The sequence below is a fragment of the Musca autumnalis genome, unplaced genomic scaffold, assembly GCF_047663935.1.
Source record: "Musca autumnalis isolate F117 unplaced genomic scaffold, ASM4766393v1 scaffold_5, whole genome shotgun sequence".
Taxonomy (NCBI): Eukaryota; Metazoa; Arthropoda; class Insecta; order Diptera; family Muscidae; genus Musca; species Musca autumnalis.
This window is the reverse complement of record NW_027412088.1, coordinates 130,250,556-130,274,912: the sequence shown is the minus strand read 5'-3', so window position 1 is coordinate 130,274,912 and position 24,357 is coordinate 130,250,556. Positions and strand designations below refer to the sequence as shown.

Here is a 24,357-nt window from a genome sequence, read left to right as displayed (position 1 = left end):
TTTTTATAGTCTGTCACAAGAGTTAACTTAAAAATCTTGGGTAGAGTTGGCAAACCATCGATATTCCCAACATTAGATATTTTCGATATAATATTTTAAAATATTGATTTCTATCGATATTATCGTTAATTTCTCATCACCATTAATTTGGAGATGAAAATGGCGGAAATGTCTATGCTCTTGTTGATATTTTGCACAAGTACTTTACAGAAATAATAATTGTTTTTATTTAATAAAAATGACACAAAAATGCAATAAAACCTTTTTATTTTTAACAAAATATTACTACTGTTTTTTGACAACTACATTCTCACGTCCACAAAACCGAAAAACAGCGTAATTTCTATAGATTAGGTTAGGGATTTTTAGTCCGATAATATCGATAAACAAAACTATCTATCGATATTGAATTTTTTAAAAATAATCGATATTATCGATAGTGCCATCGATTATTTGCCAGCTCTAATCTTGGGTACGATAATCGATCATAAAAAGTCGACTTTTCGATTTTCTCTATAACGTAAAGTCGTCTTCGATTTTTAGGCTCTGTCAACTTAAAAGTCGATTAATCGAAAGTCGAGTTGCGTATCCCTAGTTCCAATGAAATACTGCCATGCTCAGTAGTGTAGTTTGGACACTTTTCTTAGAAATGTAATAGTCGGTGATTTTTATTTACTCCAATAAAATATTAAGTCGATTGCCACCTTTTTATGGAATAATAATTATTTTTATAACTACTTTATAAATTTGTGTTTTTTTTTGTGAAACAAAGAATTGAAAAGAATTAAACTAAAGTGGTATGAAGTGATGAAAAGATAAAATGAAGGAATTGAAGCAAACGGTGTGGAATAATAAACAAAGAAAATGTAAAAAAATATAATTACCGCCAAAAAGCAGCGATAAACAAATGAGAATTAATAACCAAAATTTAAAAGAAAGTGCGTGTTGTGTTTAGCAATATGAAAAAAGTGGAAAACGTGTAAACAATTGATTCTTTAATCGCAAATGAGAATTTATAAACAAATCAGAATGCAAAAATAAGCACAGAGACACAGAGATAACAAAGAAAAAGAAGTTCACAATTGTTTCTTTTTTATTCAGTGTAAAAATGAACAAAAATTTTTTGCTAGGTGTGTGCGTGAAGAGTTCGTTTCGTCCATTGTTAAGCAAAAAAAATATTCCGGTGTTCGTATGAGGACAAAGTCAAAAAACAAAAAAAAAAAATTGAAATTGTTTAAGTAAATGTGAATAGCATAATAAAAGGAAGCAACTCTACTTCCTTGTTTTTTTCTTCTTTTCTGCTCTCAGAATCATCCCTCTCAGTTGGAGTGTTGGTTTGCTATGTTATAAAATTTAATTTTACCAAGGTTGCCAACACAACTACATAACACCCATAAGATTTTCTAAACAACAGAACGGGAAGTTTGGCCGTGTTGGATTGATATCTATCTACGTTACCAACTTTTTACTGCAAAGACAGAGGACGGTCTCCAAACTAAACATGTCCTTAAAGCCATTTTGAAAAACCGTCACATAGTTTTGTCCTTGGTGCTCGATTTTTGTTCTATAAAAGACTATAAGGACAATAGGCAATGAGAAATTTAAATAAAATAATTTTCATTATATAGAAAGAATTATAGCTTCTGGTCAAGACATATTGAATAGGCAGTGGTATCGACATACTTGGAATATGTTATGTATGTCAAACATTTTCCTTATGTTGCGAAATTACAACAATTATAGTTTTACTACAAAGGGGTTTGACATTTCATATTCGAACAGCTGGTGTGACACCACTAAGTCCCGGCCCACACCAAGTGTAATTTCACTGAAATTTTGACATTAATGTAAAATAAAAGGTCTGATTGTCTCATACGAATATTGCAACAAAGCTTCAGAACACATGAAAGCGGTTAGTTTCTTGAAATTATGTGTTTTTCCCAAAAATGCAAAATTTCATGTCAAAATTTCATTGAAGTTACTCTAGTGTGGACCGGGACTAACCTATCCAATATGCTTGTTCTGTCTGATCACACGGATTAAAAACATAAATACAATTACCGAAGTTGGTCGTTAAATCCGCATGTATGGCAACCATGCTTAAAGTGGTTTTTGTTTGTTTTCTCAGCTGAATAAAAAGAGTACTGGCAACAATTCTTTCTGATAAGAACCCAGCAAAGTCACAAAATAATTCTAATTTCATTTGAGTTTTTTGTCGTTTTTATTGTGACTTCGAAAACATACTCATTGAAAAAAAAAAACTAAATTCCAATTTACGCAAATTAGCACAATATCGCCGATACCAGAAAATAATTAAAATTTGAACGGAATTTGGTTGAAAACGAATTGGAGAATATAGAGTAAATAAAATTATATGTACATGATAAAATAACAAAAACAAATAGCAGTAAAGAAAACAGGAGAACCAACATAAAAGGAGAAAAGGGTAAGTGGAATTTGTGTATAATGTAAACGTAATATGTATCATAATTATGAGGACCACCTATATTTCTGGCGGTCTATTGGATACAATTTTACTTTTGTCTTAATTTGCTTGTCATTGAAGTTGCTACAAATTGGTTTGTACTCCCACATATTCTGGTCTACAGAATGATTATGCATCTCTTGTAGAACGTAAAGCTTAAGATCTTATTGCTTTTCCTCTGTACTGTCTTGTCGTTGGAGAACATTAGCTGCACCATTCGAATCCGCCAAAATTATTCACCATTGATTAATACATTTTGCGGGAATACATTTTGTTATAATCACACTACAGAGCGATGATAGATAATTTTTAAGTAAATCAATAGTTTCTTTCGACTTGTGAGGTATGAAGGTAAATCATTAACAAATAGTAAAAATAAAACTGGACCTAGGTGAATCTCTTGTTGAATGCCTGACGGGACACTTATCGGTTGAGTAAGTTGGAAGAAATCCATGACAATAAGCTGTCAATGCTAATGTCAAATTGTGATCAAGTTTATAAAAAATAAGTTTTTAATTCACTTCGGTAACTAATTTTTATATCAGCGTCAACGGCATGGTGGCACTTAATTTAGCTATACCTCTATAATTTGAGAAATCACTTATACTACCAGACATATGCAAGGCCACAAAATAAGATTTTTTTTCATATACGAGGGCGGTTCGGAAACTTCTTAGCCTATCAATGAAAGAGAATAGTTAGTTTTTCAAAAATATTTTTATTATATATACTTGGCGCACCATCGTCGGGACCAGAACTATTAATTGCTTTATTCAGCAAAACATTCAGCGGTGCTGCGAAGATAAATCACTACAGCGCCATTAAACTCATAAAGACTCACACTCTTTCTGTCTTCTAAAGAAATAAAATCTAATCTATGTGTTATGTATTCCTTTTTAGACTATTCTTTATTTAGTTGTTTTCAGTTACACTGCAAGTTAACGAGTGACGTTTACAGCAATGATGAGATCAATCCTCTCCTCAAGGTACAATAACTCACTCAATGTTTATACATAATTATAACAGTTAAATCAGCTGTTGATTGTAATAGAATGCTACTCCAATTAATTGTTATTGATACAGTGATGACTAAAATATTAGTTATTACGTTTGATTATACATTACATTTCCTCCTTTTTTTAAAATTAGAGTGAAGTACTATTATAAAAATAACAATATAAAAATTCAAATTTCAATGTCCTTTTGCTAAAGATTTATAATCAACTCTAGGTTTTTTCCTTAATCTTTCTTTAATAGGAACATTATTATAGTTTGGAACTGAATCTTCGGCATCAAATATTTGTGTCTTTTTCTGTGAAAGTCAAAATTATATCTTTTTCGAATTTTTTAAGTTGATTGCGATGAGCAACTCTACATCTATTTCCAACTTGAACCAAATAAAGAGTTCTTGAAATAATTTTCTTAATGATGCCTCTGATCCATTTCGCTTCACTATTATTATTTGGGTTCAAATACAAAATTTCTTCGCCAACTTTCAAATTGAAATTTTTTGTTTTTTCATTATTTCTAAATTCATTTTTTTCTTTCTCTTTCTGATTTTTATAGTCTGTAGGTGTTACTGTATTCGAAATCAATTTGTTGTTATTAGTATACGATAAAGGAGTTATTGGTTTATAAGCTAATACTAATTCACTCGGGCAAATACCAGTGACGGTTGTTGGTGTGTTGCGATATTTAAATAAGAAATTGAAAACCATATTTTGCAAAGATAACTTTTTCATTTGGTCTGATAAAAAATAAGACTTTAAACAACGTTTAACAGTTTGAACTCCTCTTTCTGCCAAACCATTGCTAGGAGGATGATATGCGGGGCTGAACATTTGATTTATACCATTGCATTTAAGAAACAATTCGAATTCTTCGCTTCGAAACTGCGGCCCATTGTCGCTAACCAATGTGTTACAAAGACCCAAAATAGAAAACATTAGCTTTAATTTTTCAATTACAACAACAGTTGTTGTTTTTGGTAAAATGTGAACTTCAATCCACTTTGAAAAATCGTCTACAGCAATCAAAAAATCTGTATTTTGGAATTGAAAAAGATCAACGTGAATACGCTCAAAAGGATATGAAGTAGAAGGCCAGGTAAAATTTGGACAATCTTTGGTTTTATTCTGAGTTTTTTGACAAACCTGACAACTAGCAACAAATTTTTCAATATTAGAATCTATAGAAGGCCACCAAACACAACTCCTTGCCAACAATTTCATTCTCACAATACCAACATGTGTATCGTGTAACATATTTAGAACTCTGTACCGTAAAATAGATGGTATTACTAACCGATCTCCATAAAACAAACAATTATCCTTTACCTCAAGAGAAAGTTTTACATTTTTGTAAGGTATTAATTCACTTCGCAAATTTTGTGGTTTTGGCCACGAATTACCTCTAACAAATTTTATGAATTGACTAACATTCTCATCTTTTTCAGAAAATTGTACAATATCATTAATATTTAGTGGGATACTATTTGTATCAAAATTGAAGAAATTAATGTTGAAGTTTGAAACACATGTAGCACCTTCCAAAGGTAACCTTGACAAAGCATCCACATTTCCCTGTTTAGAACCAGGTCGATATTTAATTACACAATTATAATTTGAAAGAAACAGAATCCATCTGTGAAAACGGATTGAAACAACGTTAGATAAAGCTTTTTGGTCTCCCAAAAGCTTTTCTAGAGGTTGATGATCAGTATACACTGTAAATTTATACCCATACACATACTTATGAAATTTTTTAATAGCAAAAACCACTGCCAATGCCTCTCTATGAATATGCGAATAGTTTTTCTCTGACTTTGATAATGTGGTGGAAACCATATAACATGGACGTTCTTTTCCTTCAACCACAATGCTGAGAATTGCTCCCACTCCATAAGGCGAAGCGTCGCAGGCAATCACAATGGGCTTAGCCGGATCAAAATGGGTTAAAAGATCATTTTCAGTTAGCAATTTTTTGCAATTTAAAAAGGCTACTGCGCACTCATTATCCCACTGCCACTGGGTATCTTTACGAAGAAGATTATATAATGGTGCCAGTACTGTAGAACTATTTGGTAAAAACTTTGAATAATAATTTATAAGACCTAAAAAACTTTGTAGTTGGTCTACATTTACTGGTTCTGGGGCCAACATTATAGCATCCATCTTCTTTTTCGAAGGCTTTATCCCCTCTGGTGTCAAAACATGACCTAAATACTCCAGATTACTCTCCAAAAGTCTACACTTTTCCCAATTTACACGGACATTGTAATCTTGAAGCCTACTTAATACTTTACACAGACGAGCAAAGCAATCTTCTTTACCGATTCCTGCCACCAATATATCATCTAAATAAACAGCTACGCCATCTAAACCTTGCATTATTTGGTCCATGACCCTTTGAAAAATCATTGGTGCCGTTGACACGCCAAAAGGTAATCGGCAAAATTCAAAAAGACCCAAATGGGTATTAATTGTTAAAAATGACCTTGATGACTCCTTCACTGAAAGCTGTAGGTACGCTTTGCTTAAATCCAGTATACAAAAACACGTTTTCCCTCTCATACTAGTAAGGATTTCGTCTATTAAAGGCAGTGGATAGACATCCATCTGAATCACTGGGTTTATTGTAACTTTAAAATTACCACAAATTTTTACACTGGAGTCCTTCTTTAAAACACATACAATGGGTGCCGCCCATTCACTATTCCGCACTGGCTGTATAAAGCCTTCCTCACACATGTTATTTAATTCCCTTTCAACTTTGGATTTTAAACTCATTGGCACTGTATAGGGTTTAAAAAATTTTGGTTGTGCACCAGGCTGCACAAAAATTTCTGCGGAAAACTTATTTATAGGATTTTTATTCCTTAAAAACAACGAGGGAAATCTACATTTCAAATCCTCAATAACATTGGTATGGCAGATACTTTTCACAAAATAATTGTTACCCAACTCACCAGTCATAGCTGTAAAAAATTTTCTCCATGATGGAAAAATTACCTCCAACCAATTTCTTCCTAATAACGGCTTAAACCGATGCGTCGACATCACTACCAACAACTTTAAGATTCGATCATTAACCAACACTGATATTTCTCCGAGCACTTCTATTTTTGTACCGTTAACAACCTGTAATGGTGGATAATTAACTTTATATAACTTAATATCTTTAAAATAATCCAAATAATCAAAATTAGAAATCACCGATACCACAGCTCCAGTGTCCACTTCCATCGGAACGCACTTATTTTCGATCACCAAATTTACTAATAATGGCTCACTCTTATGACCAACCCAATTGATCGAGCCCAATTTAAAATCCATTTCGTTCAATTGACGATTTCGGCTTGAATTGTTCGTATCTTGGTAGTGAGATTTTTTATTCGCCTTCGAAAAACACGCTTTGGAAGAATGCCCCTTTTTCCCACAGCTAAAACAGTTCCAATTCTTTGCAGGACATCTACCCACTGGATGCTTTGTGGTGCACTTTGAACACTTTTCAAATGTTTGGTTATGTCGATAATGCTTTTGTTGTTGCAATTTGTTCAACTCAAATGTTGCCGACGGCTGCATACATTTTTGTTCTTTATTGACCAATTCAAATGACTGCGCTAACTTGCATGCCTCTTCCCACGTCAGATTAGGGGTCGACAATAATTTGGTTTGTAGCTGACCACAACTAACTCCACACACCAGCCGGTCTCTCAAAGCATCTTGTAAAAAATTACCAAAGCTGCACTGACCAGCCAAAAGCTTAAGGTTTACCATGAACTCGCCCACTGTTTCATTTGGTTTCTGCATACAATTATAAAATTTGAAACGTTCTGCGATTATGTTTCTTTCAGGTGTAAAATGTGGTGTGATAATTTCTAGCAAGGCTTTATATGCTTTGGTAGTCGCTTTTTCTGGAAGCAGAATACTTTTTATGCGCTTATAAGTTTCTGGGCCGACCAATGTTAAAAACAATGCCACTTTATTTTCTTCTTCAACCGCATTTATTTTAAAGAATTGTTCCATCCTTTCCAGATATTCCTCAAAATCATCACCAAAAGCGAACTGTTCGATGGTTCCAATTAACGCCATTATATTTTTTATTTTTCGTATTGTCAGAAATTTTACTGTTGCCGTTCAAGGTTATATTCGCAAAAAAAAACAAGTTCTTAAAAATTTCCTTCAAACAAACTGCACTTTTGTTTTCTCGTCGCCAAAATATGTTATGTATTCCTTTTTAGACTATTCTTTATTTAGTTGTTTTCAGTTACACTGCAAGTTAACGAGTGACGTTTACAGCAATGATGAGATCAATCCTCTCCTCAAAGTACAATAACTCACTCAATGTTTATACATAATTATAACAGTTAAATCAGCTGTTGATTGTAATAGAATGCTACTCCAATTAATTGTTATTGATACAGTGATGACTAAAATATTAGTTATTACGTTTGATTATACATTACACTATGTAAGTTGTAACCGTTCCGGTACCTCCACAAAAATAAAGGAAGGTCTCGTATACGGCGATATCGAAATCTGGATTTTAATCATTCTATACAATGGTAGCAGAAAATGTCATTTTTTACTGATTTCCCTTAGTCAACTTTTCATTGAATTTTATTCGTACACTCCTGAAATTGGGACTGTAGCAGTTGAGTTTACTGTGTACAAAATTGCATTTAATTACTACATATCGCTCTATTCATAGCCGACAAATGCAAGGGCCAGGACGAAAAGCACTATCGCACTATCTGTAGTATATTTTCATAATTTTTGGCATACTGTCGGTAAAGGAAATTTATGCCAAAATAACTAATTGGACCATATTTTGTAAACGGCTAGATCAAACATGATTTGAAGTGTTTTAGTGCTACTTAAACTCGAAAACATATTTGTTATATTATGCCAACCTCGTAGTAGATGCGCTGTAACTCGTTGGGATATCAACATGAACATTTGACATAAGATAAAATAAGAAGAAGTGGTAGAAGAAATAGAAATCGCTGACTCATAAAACGAATTTTTTGATTTATGCCACTCTTTGAGTAAATGAGCGATATTATTATTTATGTTTGCGGGATGACTGCACAACACCCAGCGTGCTGATTCAGTTGAATTTAAATAAGTTTTTGTCGTAAAATGCTTTGTTGTCTGTCAGACTTGTCTTCTGGATGTCAACCAGGGAAGTTATGAAGATGACTGCTCCTTTTTTAGCAACACCCACGATTTTCCACTTTGTTTCTGAGAGTAGGATTTGCTTAAACAATAACATCCGTCTTTTATAAGATAAGGGAAGAACACGCCTTATGATTTTTTATTCCTGTTAAATAGTTAAGTATGGTAAATAATAAAAGTGTAGCTGTGTAACAGGATGTTAGGGATTGGCATTTGTGTGTAATGCAGGTATCGGCATTAATCCAAACGCATTGTTTGTGGCCTCACGTATACGACTCTCTCTCGCTCTCTCCACAAACAGCGTGTGCGTCAAAGCATTGCTAAAATTAAAAATCATTGAAAAAAGCGACAGCAGAAACTTCTGAACGAAGACTGAGTGGTGGTTGTTCTGTTGTTACTCTCATCAAGGGCACGTGTGCCCCTTTTTGCCAGATGCTGGTGTAATGTTTAAATATTAGATATTGGTATATTATAGTTGTGCACTATTTCATATTTTTGAAATCAATCGTATAGTTCTATTTCACGAAATCCGTCCAAATATTTTTTTTCAGGTAATTGATTTTTGTTTTGAATCAATAGGCTTTAATATGTTGTTGAGAAAAGCTCATTCCAACAAACAAAACGAGGAATGTTAGCGTGTTTTTAGTTTAAATGTTTCAGCTTTTATTTATTTGTGTTTTTTTTTTCTTTTTCTTTGAGCCGGCATGTTTTGGCTGTTGCTGGATTAAACCCTTTTATTTTCATTTTGTATCCTTTAGACATCCATCCCATTCCACACTTCATTAGGCTAAAAGGTGTGTTATAAGAAATCACACATCTCCAGGGCTCAGTGTTAAATAAATTGCTTCCGTTGACACAAAGCAACGTGAAAGTACGACCGATATAGTTTGAAAAAAATTAAAACTGTCACATTTACAATATTATTGTAAAAGGCATACTAAATAACTCATTTCCATCAGATTAAGGATGGTGTTTTTTGGTTGTAAAATTGTGTGCATCCAGTTAGTGTGATATTGTGGTCATTAAATGAAACAGACTTATATTTCGTAAATTCTTATACCCACAATGTGGAAAGTGTATTATTAGTTTGTTTTGGTCAAACTTCATGTAACACCGTGAAATATTGGCCAAGTGATAAATAGATTTAGAGATTTACATCACCGTGTCCGTCCGTGTGTCCATTAAAAATCTGGGCCGCAATTTTCGACCGATCGTCCCGAAATTTTGTATCGAGGTCGGATACCGACCGGAATATACACTATGATTTTGATACGATTTTGTAGTGCTCTGTTCGGATAATAGTCCGATCGATTTTAAATCTTCTACTAATGCCAATTATGTTGATGTCAATAAAAAGTTATATTCCAATATATACATAGTTGTAATCAAGGTTCATTTAGTAATGTGACCAAGAAAACAAATTCAGGGCTTTGTCTTTTTGCTTGATGTCAAAAGATTTTTATTTTTATTTTTTTTTTTTTTTTTTTTGTTTTGCCTTATTAAGGCGAAGGTCATTTTTAGAGTGATATTTGAATTAATTCTCTTTCGAGTTGAGCTATTTAGACCTAATAGGTACATTGAAAAATTAGGAATCCACCGAAGTCCCACACATTCAACCACTATGCTACGTTTCACGGGTGGTTAGACCGATCATCAGGCATATTGAATGGTGTTTTTTTTTTAGTGGGTGGACGAAGGCTAAGCTTGGAGACTAGCATTTATATCACAAATCATTCGAAATTTGTATATTCGAATTATTTATTTATTTTAATGTTAGTCATTTAATTCCAAACCTTTCCTATAGTCCGACTTGGCTGGTAACCCTATTTTTCAATGCTTTATTACAAATACTAAGGCAGCTTTTTTCCACCTTTATTTTATTTGTTCTTCTATATCAGAAGATTTTGATCATCAATATTTGTCATCGGAATCTTTGACAAGTTGATGGTGGCTTAGAACGCTAAGACGCCTGCAACCGTGTCACTTGGTTGTTGGGGTCCCAGGTTCGAATCCCAGCCTGGCTCATGCTGAAATCATTTTTTTTTGTTTTGCCTTATTAAGGCGAAGGTCATTTTTAGAGTGATATTTGAATTAATTCTCTTTCGAGTTGAGCTATTTAGACCTAATAGGTACATTGAAAAATTAGGAATCCACCGAAGTCCCACACATTCAACCACTATGCTACGTTTCACGGGTGGTTAGACCGATCATCAGGCATATTGAATGGTGTTTTTTTTAGTGGGTGGACGAAGGCTAAGCTTGGAGACTAGCATTTATATCACAAATCATTCGAAATTTGTATATTCGAATTATTTATTTATTTTAATGTTAGTCATTTAATTCCAAACCTTTCCTATAGTCCGACTTGGCTGGTAACCCTATTTTTCAATGCTTTATTACAAATACTAAGGCAGCTTTTTTCCACCTTTATTTTATTTGTTCTTCTATATCAGAAGATTTTGATCATCAATATTTGTCATCGGAATCTTTGACAAGTTGATGGTGGCTTAGAACGCTAAGACGCCTGCAACCGTGTCACTTGGTTGTTGGGGTCCCAGGTTCGAATCCCAGCCTGGCTCATGCTGAAATCATTTTTTTTTTTTGTTTTGCCTTATTAAGGCGAAGGTCATTTTTAGAGTGATATTTGAATTAATTCTCTTTCGAGTTGAGCTATTTAGACCTAATAGGTACATTGAAAAATTAGGAATCCACCGAAGTCCCACACATTCAACCACTATGCTACGTTTCACGGGTGGTTAGACCGATCATCAGGCATATTGAATGGTGTTTTTTTTTTAGTGGGTGGACGAAGGCTAAGCTTGGAGACTAGCATTTATATCACAAATCATTCGAAATTTGTATATTCGAATTATTTATTTATTTTAATGTTAGTCATTTAATTCCAAACCTTTCCTATAGTCCGACTTGGCTGGTAACCCTATTTTTCAATGCTTTATTACAAATACTAAGGCAGCTTTTTTCCACCTTTATTTTATTTGTTCTTCTATATCAGAAGATTTTGATCATCAATATTTGTCATCGGAATCTTTGACAAGTTGATGGTGGCTTAGAACGCTAAGACGCCTGCAACCGTGTCACTTGGTTGTTGGGGGTCCCAGGTTCGAATCCCAGCCTGGCTCATGCTGAAATCATTTTTTTTTTTTTTTGTTTTGCCTTATTAAGGCGAAGGTCATTTTTAGAGTGATATTTGAATTAATTCTCTTTCGAGTTGAGCTATTTAGACCTAATAGGTACATTGAAAAATTAGGAATCCACCGAAGTCCCACACATTCAACCACTATGCTACGTTTCACGGGTGGTTAGACCGATCATCAGGCATATTGAATGGTGTTTTTTTTAGTGGGTGGACGAAGGCTAAGCTTGGAGACTAGCATTTATATCACAAATCATTCGAAATTTGTATATTCGAATTATTTATTTATTTTAATGTTAGTCATTTAATTCCAAACCTTTCCTATAGTCCGACTTGGCTGGTAACCCTATTTTTCAATGCTTTATTACAAATACTAAGGCAGCTTTTTTCCACCTTTATTTTATTTGTTCTTCTATATCAGAAGATTTTGATCATCAATATTTGTCATCGGAATCTTTGACAAGATTTTTATTTTTAGCGAGTAAGGCACAAAAAAGAATAACATATCGACACCTCCAAATAATAGTATGCTAAGTCTGAAAAGTGAGTTTTGCAGGAGAAGCTCTCAAAGTTTACAGTTTTCTTTGACCTTCACTACTATTCTGAGTAAACATTTGTTTATAACTTCTGTTCGGATTGACCGATCATTACCAAAATTTGACAGAATTTAAGTTAAAGGACGTAAAATGTAAAATTGTAAAGAACTTGAAAACATGCTAAGTCGACTTAGCATACTATTGTTTGGAGGCGTCGATATTACGAAATATTATTATATTATTGGCACAATTCAAATGCAAAGGTATAATTTTGGTTGGACTGAAATAATATATTTTATTATTTGTTGAAACAAAAATGTATTATGACAGCAAAAGAAGACATCTGCTGGGCTTAATTATTGCATCATGGTTGTAATTGTTTTTGGTGTAATCATAGTCAGACTAAAGGTTCCAGTTACTGTTCGATACTGACAAACATTTCCTCGAGGTAATAACAGTGTTCAACGCTGTAAATGCACACAACTTCTAGGGGGCATATTCTGAAACTACATATTGGGATTTTGTATTTTTAGATCGGGTTTGGACTTTGTTGCACCATCTATCTAAAACGGTCTAAAACGAATCTTTTCCAAATTAATAAGAATTTTGCTTTCCAGTCTTCAGAAATATTGTATCATAACAGCATACCTTCTTATAAACATGTTTCAAATAAAGTTCACACACGCAGTTTATTCTCATATTTGGGAATTCAATGCATTGTTGATATATTTATCAAATTACCGTCGAAAATGTGCTCGAAACAAAGCGATGGAAGCATTTTACAACAACGAAATGTTCTGAGGTCGAATATATCGTCACCATAAATGCCCGAAGACGTAGAAACACCTAAATTACAACGCAACACATCTGCTTAACAAAGATTCCACAATTCCACAATTATTGATCTTTCTCAATAATTGTGGCCAGTAATCATTTAAAAACAATATACAAATATTTCATGGTGGCAATATAATTTTACTAATGATCTGCCGCACACATAATACATATTTCACTTTGTTATACATGTAAAATCGAATAAAATAAATAAAAATGTGTGTGCCTTCATTCATGTGTCAGTAATTGTCGACAAAGTTTATGGCTAGTTGTGGAATTGACATACAATCTACAATTTAAAATAGACATTGTGTCGCTAGTTCATTGACTTACATACATGCGTGCGGAGGAGGTATGACACAGCTTATCCATTAAATATTGGCAAAGATTTACCGACAAATTATAAAATTTTTGACTCAGGGCAAAAAAAAACCTCTGTATGAAAAAATCTAATTTGTTCGGATATTTTATACATTTTATCGTGAAGCGCATGGAATAATGAATGCCTCCCTCTATAATAGGCACATATAAGAAAATTTGGCTTTGGTAATACTGGGATATAATTGGATTCTGTTCTGTTGCGTAAATGATACAATCATATAACGGAGGGTAATATCAATGTGCCACCGTGGTGCATGGTATGCACACCCGTCTTGCACACATAAGGTCGTGGGTTCGATTCCCCGGCCAGGCAACATCAAAACACTTTTCAACGGTGGCAAAATACCCCTCAGTAATGTTGGCGACATTTCCTGAGTATTTCAGCCATGTAAAACTTCTCTACAAAAGTGGTGCGTTAGACACGCCGTTCGGACTCGGCGATAAAATGTAGGTCCCATATTATTGAGTTAATATGAATCGGGGTGCACTCATTGATATGAGAGAAGTCTCCCTTGTCCCTTATGGGATGTTTGTGAAACAATTATAATGTCAATGACAACTTTGCCCATTATTTTCTACTTCATTGTCGTCGCTGTTGTTATGTACACAGTCTTACAAAAGTCTACATACGCCCCATAAATCTCGGGTTTTAGGATATGTATTGATATTTATAAAATTCCAAGTACGCAGTTTTATTTTTTCTCACTAATAAACAATATTTAATACAACAAAAGTATATTCCATAATATAAATAAAGGTAAATTTTTCAAAAACAAGAAATGATAGATTATAGCTACTAAAGTTTACATACGCCCCAAGGAAATATGAGTATAATCGTACAATCTATGAAATTAGCAGCAAAATTTATACATTTTATTGGTTTTGCGAATGTCTGTGGGTATCTGAGATATGTTTTAGAAAAAAATAAAACTATATTTGGGGTTTAATGCCGTTATTTAATGCCAGTCTTCTTGTATAGCTCGTTAAAGCGGACCCTTACTGATTTCTTTCCTTTTTTTAGGTATTTTACTTTATAAAAACTACAATATTAGTGTCAGATTGCAGATCTTGAGATCCTAGAAAGCTTTGAAGTTGTCTTTGTGCATTATATATCTTCTTGGGTGTCGATAAATGTACGTCTTTCCTGAGATTTTCCAAGAAGTTATTAGATTATGCGGAGTTTTTGGCGCAAATTACATACAAAAGGCCTTGAATTGTCTTGTAATATGGTCTAATATAATCCTTGGACACCAAGAAATGTTCAAATATCCGAAACTTCCCCCCTTTATTGCTGGTAATTATCATAATACGAAAACGACGTTGCTCACAGTGTAAATTTCATGTTTTTTTGGTACTGCTTATATTTTGATGCTTTGGAAGCTTTGGGAGCAGGTTTGTAACAGAATATTTCACATTTATGATTCAATTGGTGTCCAATGATTATATTAGACCATATTACAAGGCAATTCAAGGCATTCTGTATGTAATTTGAGCCAAGAATTCCGCAGAATCTATTAACTTCCTGAGAAATCTCAGGAAAAATGTGCATTTACCCAGGATGGTATATTTTGCACAAGGACAACTTCAAATCTTTCTAGGACCTCAAGATCAGCAAGGGTCCGCTTTAAAGAACTATACAAGAAGTCTGGCATAACGGCATCTAACCCCCAAATATTGTTTTATTTTTTCTAAAACATATCTCAGATACCCAGAGACATTCGCCAAATCAATAAAATGTATAAATTTTGCTGCTAATTCCATAAATTGTACGATAATAGTCATATTTCCTTGGGGCGTACGTAAACTTTTGTAACTATCATTTTTTGGTTTTTGTAAAATTTACCGTTATTTATTTATATTATGAAATATACTTTTGTTATATTAAATATTGTTTATTAGTGAGAAGAAATAAAGCTGTGTAATTGGAATTTCATAAAAATCATTACTTATCCTAAAACCCGAGATTTATGGGGCGTACATATACTTTTGCAAGACTGTGTATGAAACAATACCTTCAACAGATTTCACATCACTTTTACCCGTTCCAATTTTCGCCTTCCTTTTTTTCTCATGTATATACTTGTATTTCTAAATTTGTTTTGCTTTAACAAGTTATCACCAAGTTGAGTCAGTTTGTGGAAGCCCCACGCTTATCATTATCTCTATGTCATTATTTTCGATATGTGCTCTCCATGACGGTAGTGGCTATTCTATGTTATTACTCTACAGGTCTTAACATTCCTCCTTCCCTTTCCTCAGTTAGCCAGCCAGCAGATATTCGATATCATTTTTGTTTCGTCTCTGTTGTTGTTATTGCAACTGATTTGCTTAACTGGTTTTTACTTTGAATAGTTTATGTTTCAAGTTAAGACAATAATAAAAGAGAATAAATGAAAAAAAAAAAATCAAATCCTTTGTTTATTTTGGGGGTTCGTTGTGTTGTATTCCTATCATATGTGAATATATCAGGTTATGACGTTGGTCACAACATTATTGTCTGAACTCTATCTTGTGTCCAAAATGCTAAACTGTCGTTGTGATTCATAATTACATACATATAATGATATCTCACGAAGATTCCAATTTCTTCCCTATTATGTAAGACGTACCGTTAAGGATTGCTGCCCGTCTTGATTGTGAATCAAAGCGGAAGTCATCGTCAACATAACATATTCATACACATACAAACAAATTTACTCGATATTTTACAGCATAAACAAAAAGGCAAAAAATGTTATTCGATTTCAATTTAATTTGTTTTGTAATTAAGAATCTAGACCAAGAACGGTTCAATGAGGAAAAACGTAATACATATTAAGGAGACTGAAGTTTTTGTCGGAAAAATACCTTTGTTATGCGAGACATGTCATGGAACCACGCTTCCGTTTTGTGATATCTCAGTATACGGATTAAAAACAAAAACCATAAATTATTGTTTTGAATTTTATGCATTTCTTTACTATTACCAATTTGTAAAAAAGCTGTTCTTTTTGTAAAAGATTTACCTTAAAAACAGATGTGACTGTCATTCTTTTTTATCCAGGGTCTACGTATTTAATTTGTCCTTACAATTACTTAAGTTAATCAAGCCAACATGCCGATTCCATGACAAGCAGCAAAAAATGAACTTTTCTATAGGCACATTGTTTTGTTTTTTACATACAGTCACATCAGGGACATTCGTTGAAAATAGTATAATGCTTGGTTTACATTCGGCGTCGTTTCGTGATTTCGAAGGCGTTTCTTGATTTCGCGCGGAATCAAGCAAAATTTATCATGATTTCGCATACAAAAATTAAATCATCTCATTTCGTGATTTCTGCGAAATCAACATCGAAATCACAGTACACATGATATACAACCCTGTTTTTGCCTAAAAAAGTACCAAAAGTTGCAACACTTTTCACGTATCACAATAAACAAGGTAGATGATCAATTGCTGCAACAAAGAATTTTAGTATCAAAATTTGTAAACAATTTGTAAAAAAATATTAAATTATTTTGTTACAATGCTATTTTTCATTGTGTTCACGTACTTTTTTAATGGTAATGTTTGAAAAAAATTTCTTAAAATACAAATTTCTTAAAAAATTTGGGGAACGGAAAAATGACGGAAATTGCAAAAACTCCAGCAGAAATGTCAAAATCAACGTATCAGCTATCATATTCAGATGCCAATAAACATGCTGCTAGTTTCTACTATGCGAAATTTGCGATGCAGAAAACAGGAGAAGAGGGTGTTTGTTACTCAGCGCTATTTTTGTTTAAATAGAACTGCAAGTCTTGCTAGATTTCGGAGTTCAGGAACGCATTTGTAGCACTAAACAGGAAAACTACGGCAAGTAGTAATATTTTGCACGTTCTGAACACAACAAAAATGTATTATTATGATGTCTCAACGACAAAATATTTTTTTTTTATTTTTTCATTTGTTGGTATTATACACAATTAATACAATATATAGATAATTTTACGACAATTTTCGAACTAAAGCAGTAATGTTCTATATTGTCGTATTTTTTTGATGACTAATTCAATTTACAACAGCTTGTTTTGAAAATGCACGTTCGATCAGCTGTGCATATGCATCTACCTTGATAATTGTGATATGTTTGAAATCAACAAAAAAATAAGTATAAACACCGGGGTGTATTTCAGGATTTCGTGAAATCCAGTGGATTTTGGAGCATAAATGTAAACTTGGCATAAGTCGATTTGCGCCAAATCTACATTATTTACACTACGTAGTACCTAGTATTTTTGAGAGCATTCAATTTTTTCTTATAAAAATTTGGACGGTTCCAAAAATATGTTTTGGGAAAAGAACGCACAGATAAAACTACTTATGATGATACCCAGCAAAATGTTCGATGCCAAAGATGACATTCAATCATGGGTGCAAGTGATCTAGCATGTCATCTTTTTAGCATCTTCATCGATGAATTTTATATGAGCGTGGACCCCAAAAGATGACGTTCTTTTCTGGATCCTAAGCATGTCATTTTAACCAATGCGTTGACATGTCATTTCCACCAATGCTTTGTCATGTCATTTCCACCAATGATTTGACATGTCATTTTCACCAATGCTTTGACACGTCATTTTCACCCATGCTTTGACATGTCATTTTAACCAATGCTTTGGCATGTCATTTTCACCAACCCCTTGGCATGAAATTTTCATGTCTTGTTTGGAAAATCGAAATGTTGTATTGAAATATGGTTTTCATGAAAAACAAAATTCTTTATTAATTCAAACGAATTCATGAAATAGCTACAATTAATTTATCAGTTTACTTTTTCAAAAGTTTACATCCAAAATTGCAATGTAATCACCACCGCTGCAAAGCAAAAGATTACTTCCTCCGTTCTCCGCAACTGATATTCTTTCATCTTACAAAAGGTTTTTTCAATTATCTTCCCATCACCAGTTCAGATTTCAACATGGACTCCAAATGCACTCCTTTAAGTATTTTTATTTCGTAAATTACTTTTATTTTATAATTTTGTTATTTTATAACAACATTTTGGTAATTTATACTCTTTTGTTTAGTGACGGAAATATGTAGGGATCTACAACCCGGCTTGCTTTAGGGATCTCTAAGAACAAAATGTAACGAACGAGGAGGAGAGACTTTTTATGGAAAATACCATTTATGCTTAGTTAATTTATTATTAATTGTTTCTTTCCAAAAGTAGTTTCTTCTTTATTTTCAGATTCTTGTTCCTTTTGTTTCGGACTTTTTTTTTTTCAAATTCCAAGAAGCGAGATTTGATTGATTTCATTCTATGTCAGATTTAGAACCGACAAGGGAACTTTTAAAATAGCAATGTGTGCAGTCCGATTCTATTTTTAGCTCGATGGTTGGGACTTCATATAATACCAATTGTTTAGAAGTTTTAGTTGGTTGATATGCAGGAAATGTAAGACAACATCACGACGACAGTTCTAACAACTTTGGTCTGTTCCAGAAACTGCAAGAATCTACTTATCTTTACTACGATAACAATTTTTCCTTTATGTTATCGGAAAAAATAGTAAAAATTAGTAGATTTTTGCAGTACTGGAACAAACCAAAATGAAAATAAACAGGTGTGTAAATAAAAACACAAACATCATCTCTATTGGATCGATGGAATGGGTACAAATGCTGATGAAAAGATCGGATCTTTCACGACTTCCTTTGCATTGGTTCAAATCCTAATGAAAAGATCGGATCTTTCACGACTTCCTTTAAACCAATGCAAAAGATGACATGAAATCACGTCATCGCAAAGAACCCCTTCCGTCAAATTTTGCTGGGTATATGTAATTTTACTTTGTAAAGACTACGAGCGTATTTCAACCATACTCCTTGGTTTGCAGCATGCAGACCGTATTAGGGTGTCCAAAACCTAAACCGGTTATCCAGTTTTGAGTTACAAAACCGAAACCGGTTTTTGCCAAAAACGTCATTTTCGGTTAACCCAAAAACCGGTTATTTGAGTCGGTTAACCCGTTTTAAAAAATCGTCATTTTTTTTAATATTTCATTACAATTGTATTCTTGAAAGTAAACTGAAATTAAGTAACAAACGTACTGCAATGCACTATAGGTAATTTGCCCAGTTTTTGAGACAAAAATTAATAACAGCGGAATTAAAGGATTTTTAACTTTTAAAATTATTTATGTGTAAAAGTGAGATAAAACAAAGATTTTTACAGATAAATTCGGATATATGGAACAACGGTTATAAGCAACTACGTATATAACGAACGAAGCTATTTTTTCCAATGCCATTTTCATTAGTTTTCTTATACACAATAAAATGATGAAAACGACCACGGTAGTAAGTAACACAAATTTTGTCCCCGCGAGTAGATTTTCCAACGAATTGTTACTATAGTTTTGTATATTTTTTGAATATACGTTAATAAAGACGAGTTTAGTACTCCTTTAAACCGTATCAATGATTAATATATAATAGAGAGATAAAATAAATCTTACTACTGCCGCACCGTTTACAGAAAACCACGGATTTACCGAACAATTTGTCGCCATTACTTATTTTACTTGCAATAAAATTGTAAACAACAATATTTTTTACATTTATTATTTATTTCCTCAAACCAAACTTCCACAATTTTAAGACTTTTTATTGAGAAGTAACCTAATAAAATCTCATAAATATCAAAAAACGGGCAAAATCGGGTTTTGAAACCTAGTAATACCAATGCAGAAGACTTTCAGTAATGTGTTCTAGGTGGCAAAATAACGGCCAATTTTGTATAAGTCTATATGAAGTGAGTTTAAGAAAAATAAAATATTTATTTCTGACTTTTTGTGTTTTTTGGTCGCTACCAAATGTTTAAGCTATATTATATATTAAATAAATTCCTCTCGCAATTGCCAATCTATTCCATTTTACATATATTTATATTTGGTTTATTTTTCAGCGGTTTAAAGTACATTGAAATATGCCTTACAATATATATTTTTTTAGTTCTTCTTCGAAATTCTCACTTTGACTGCAATTTAAACCGCGTAATGACGCTATTTTGAAACATGTTATTCATACTAATAAATTTTGACATGTTCTTTTTTCAATGCCAACTAAAAAATTATTATTATTAAAAGTTGCAAAATCGACTTTTTGCCTCAAAAACAGGGCAAATTACCCTATAGTGCAATGTTATAAATGTCAAATATCTTTAAATTTGAAAAATATTTTGTGTAAAATGTAGAGTTGTGCCTATCTAGTTCAATATCACAATATCAGTTTGTAGGTTTTGGAACTACTACAGTGAACTAGGAAGTAGAGCTACAGGAGCTTCAATTTAAAAAGAATGTTTGGCCCAATAATGGCGATTGGTATGTTCCTTTACTTTTAAAAGGGTAAACTGCTCTCGTATAAGTTGTATGCTTTTCAAAGTAAGGGAACACATTGCGGGTTAAAAGTGGTAAACTGGGAGATTCAGGCACGTAAAGGAACAAAGCATATATTCAACAGACCACCGAAATTTCCGATGCTGTCTAATATTCACTACGATCAGCTTTATTAGGCCAAGTCTGTGTATAATTAACACGACCTTTAGTAGAATGTCAGGTTATAAAGGGCAACGATAACAAAATGTTTGATTCTGGCATTTCACGATCATTTGAGGTTGGCAAAGCAAGATGAAGAATCCGGACTTAATAAAATGTAAACTTAATTCTTTTCGTACACAATTTTGTATATGCTGTCCCCACTTCGAGATTGAATGCCAAATAACGAGGATATTATGAGATAATTGTATAATAACAAAGTCGTTATATTTACCCCTAGTCACATATTTTTAATCAAATATTAATCAATTATGAGCAATTTTGTACCTATTTAACAAAACCTGTTTAAAACGGGTTTGAAACATTTTGAAGACCGAAAACCGGGTTCTGATAAAATTGACAATTTCGGTTACGAAAACCGATTTATTTGGAAAAACCAGTTTTTTTAGACACCATAGTCCACATGTAACGTTAACGTTGAAACATATAAAATATTGAGACTGCGAATCTAAATTGATTTTCGATTATATTTCTTGTATTTTTTGTTATATACTTCTTTCTCTTCCAGAAAAACTAAATGTTCAATTCAAAATCGAAGGAATATGAGTCATAACCCTAATACATATATGGCCAATAGAATGACCAAAAAAAAATATTTTTTTCTGGAACTCCTACCCCACATAGTTTTTCCATTTGATCCAAAAATCTTATATATGATATTTAAATGCGATCGAATTTGTATGGGACGCATTTTTCCCAAAATTCTCTAAATACCACAATTATATGGAAACTGAGATCAATCTGATGGCACGGGTTAACGTTAACCGATCAAATGGAGAAAAATTTAGGGGGTAAGCGTTTCAAAAAAAAAAAAAAAAAAAAAAAAACACACACACAATTTTGTCATTTTTGGGCAGCCTGTTTATATTATAGCTTTTTGCTTGGTTAAGGGGTGTTTACACTATCTATGAATGAGATGTCAAATTTGCTACCTGTGAATGTTGTACCACTATGAAAATTTCCATCTATCAAAATGATGTGGCAACTCATATGTAAATTTTTAATTTCGGGAGCGACCTATTCGGCCATGTATTTTCGTATGTAGTTGAGAAATTAATTGTTAGAAGAAAACAATTTTACAAAAAAATGAAGGATATAGGTAAAGAAAACGAAAATGTGAGTGCGATTAAAGTTTTTAACAATATAAATTGTGTTATTTGCGTGATTTATATATTGTGGTCATATGAAATTGTATTCTAGTGTGTACGCAAAAACTAAAAGTGGTATGGACTTTGACAAACATTAAGGATGTCGAATGGATAAAAGAAGTGACAGCTCATATGACATTGATGGAAAGTGTAAACACTAGGGTGGGGCGATTTGTGTGGAATGAAAAAAACCTTAATGAGCCCTTCGCGTTTCTGATTCCTGGGATTGAACTGAGCAAAAAAGTCCTCTGGACCATATATCTACCGTGAAAATCAAGCCTCCCGATTTTAACTTTAAGTTTTTTATTGACGTTTTTTGGATATTTTGGCATATAACAGCCAAACCATTGAGATTTTCGATCCAACGCAAAGGCAAAAATTGTAGCCAAGACAGTACTTGAAAACTCTCTGATACATCGCAAAAGCATTGGAACGCTCCTTCAGGCAGTTTTGGCCTTAAGAATGTGCAAACCTTTCGGAAAATGTCGATAAATGAGATTGTGCTACAAAATTTGACCAGAAAATTATTCAAGCGTTCTGATGCAAAATTCCATCGTGTTGGGATCCATGGAGAACGAAAATGCCTTTACTTCGTTTGGGTCACTTCGTTTTATTTTTTTATACCAGTTAAAGTAGTGAAAATCTGAGTTTCTTATATTTTCAAATTTAAACGGGCATATCTTATTTTTTCCACAACGGATTTCTTTTGATCCTTCTTCCTTTAAAAGGGGTAAATAATGTCTTTTGAATAAGCTATTATTGTTTTAAATCGGTTAACAAATGGCTAAGTTATAGTGGTTTATGTCTGAAAACCCCCACAAAAAACCTATAAAGGAATTTCTCATAATTTTCAAAATAAATATTGAACAAAACAAAAAAACATTATATTTTTGAAAATTATGAAAAATTCCTTTATAGTTTTTTTGTGGGGGTTTTCAAACATAAACCACTATAACTTAGCCATTTGTTAACCGATTTAAAACAATAATAGCTTATTCAAAAGACATTATTTACCCCTTTTAAAGGAAGAAGGATCAAAAGAAATCCGTTGTGGAAAAAATAAGATATGCCCGTTTAAATTTGAAAATATAAGAAACTCAGATTTTCACTACTTTAACTGGTATAAAAAAATAAAACGAAGTGACCCAAACGAAGTAAAGGCATTTTCGTTCTCCATGGATCCCAACACGATGGAATTTTGCATCAGAACGCTTGAATAATTTTCTGGTCAAATTTTGTAGCACAATCTCATTTATCGACATTTTCCGAAAGGTTTGCACATTCTTAAGGCCAAAACTGCCTGAAGGAGCGTTCCAATGCTTTTGCGATGTATCAGAGAGTTTTCAAGTACTGTCTTGGCTACAATTTTTGCCTTTGCGTTGGATCGAAAATCTCAATGGTTTGGCTGTTATATGCCAAAATATCCAAAAAACGTCAATAAAAAACTTAAAGTTAAAATCGGGAGGCTCGATTTTCACGGTAGATATATGGTCCAGAGGACTTTTTTGCTCAGTTCAATCCCAGGAATCAGAAACGCGAAGGGCTCATTAAGGTTTTCAAATCGCCCCGGCCTAGTAAACACCCCTTTAACCTTCTTTACGAGGATTTATTTGAAATATAAGCACTGGAATTGACATTTGAAACCCAATGGGTTTGTTAAATCCGGTTATGTATAAACGCACTATTAGGTTTTTATGTCTTTGTATTTATTATAAAAAATAATTTTCGTTCTACTGAACATTTGCCATTTTTGACTTATGCTGTTTTCTGTGAAAACCACTGGTATATACATACATACGATAATCAAAAGCCACTCATTGTTATTGTTCACGATAAAAAAAACCTTTTGCAGCTGTTTTTTTTCTTTGTTTGTCATGCCCATATTCAACCAGCTGCGGTGTGGTTGTTTTCATTACTGCGATTTGTCGCCATTAGCAATGGCCGACCAAGAGTTCAAGTTTTTGTGTTGTTAACATTAGCTTAGGTTTTATTAGAAAATTATGTGGACCAAACAGCAATCGTAGTTCCTACGTCATGAGACAAAAAATTGACAATC

The 24,357-nt window shown here is 33.0% G+C and overlaps 1 protein-coding gene across 46 annotated transcripts in view; it reads left to right on the top strand.

Moving 5' to 3' along the window:
• Window positions 1-487: 487 nt before the first annotated feature.
• mrj (DnaJ heat shock protein family (Hsp40) member B6 mrj) overlaps window positions 488-24,357 on the top strand; it is a 119,409-nt gene continuing 95,539 nt past the window's right edge. For 4 of the 46 annotated variants that reach the window (XM_073991342.1, XM_073991311.1, XM_073991299.1 and 1 more), the window contains exons 1-2: window positions 623-797; window positions 2,287-2,446. The gene's annotated coding sequence lies outside the window, so the exon portion shown is untranslated. Of the gene's footprint in view, window positions 1,368-1,423; window positions 2,447-24,357 lie in introns of all 46 variants that reach the window. The other 42 variants (XM_073991310.1, XM_073991295.1, XM_073991312.1 and 39 more) reach the window with 36 other exon arrangements.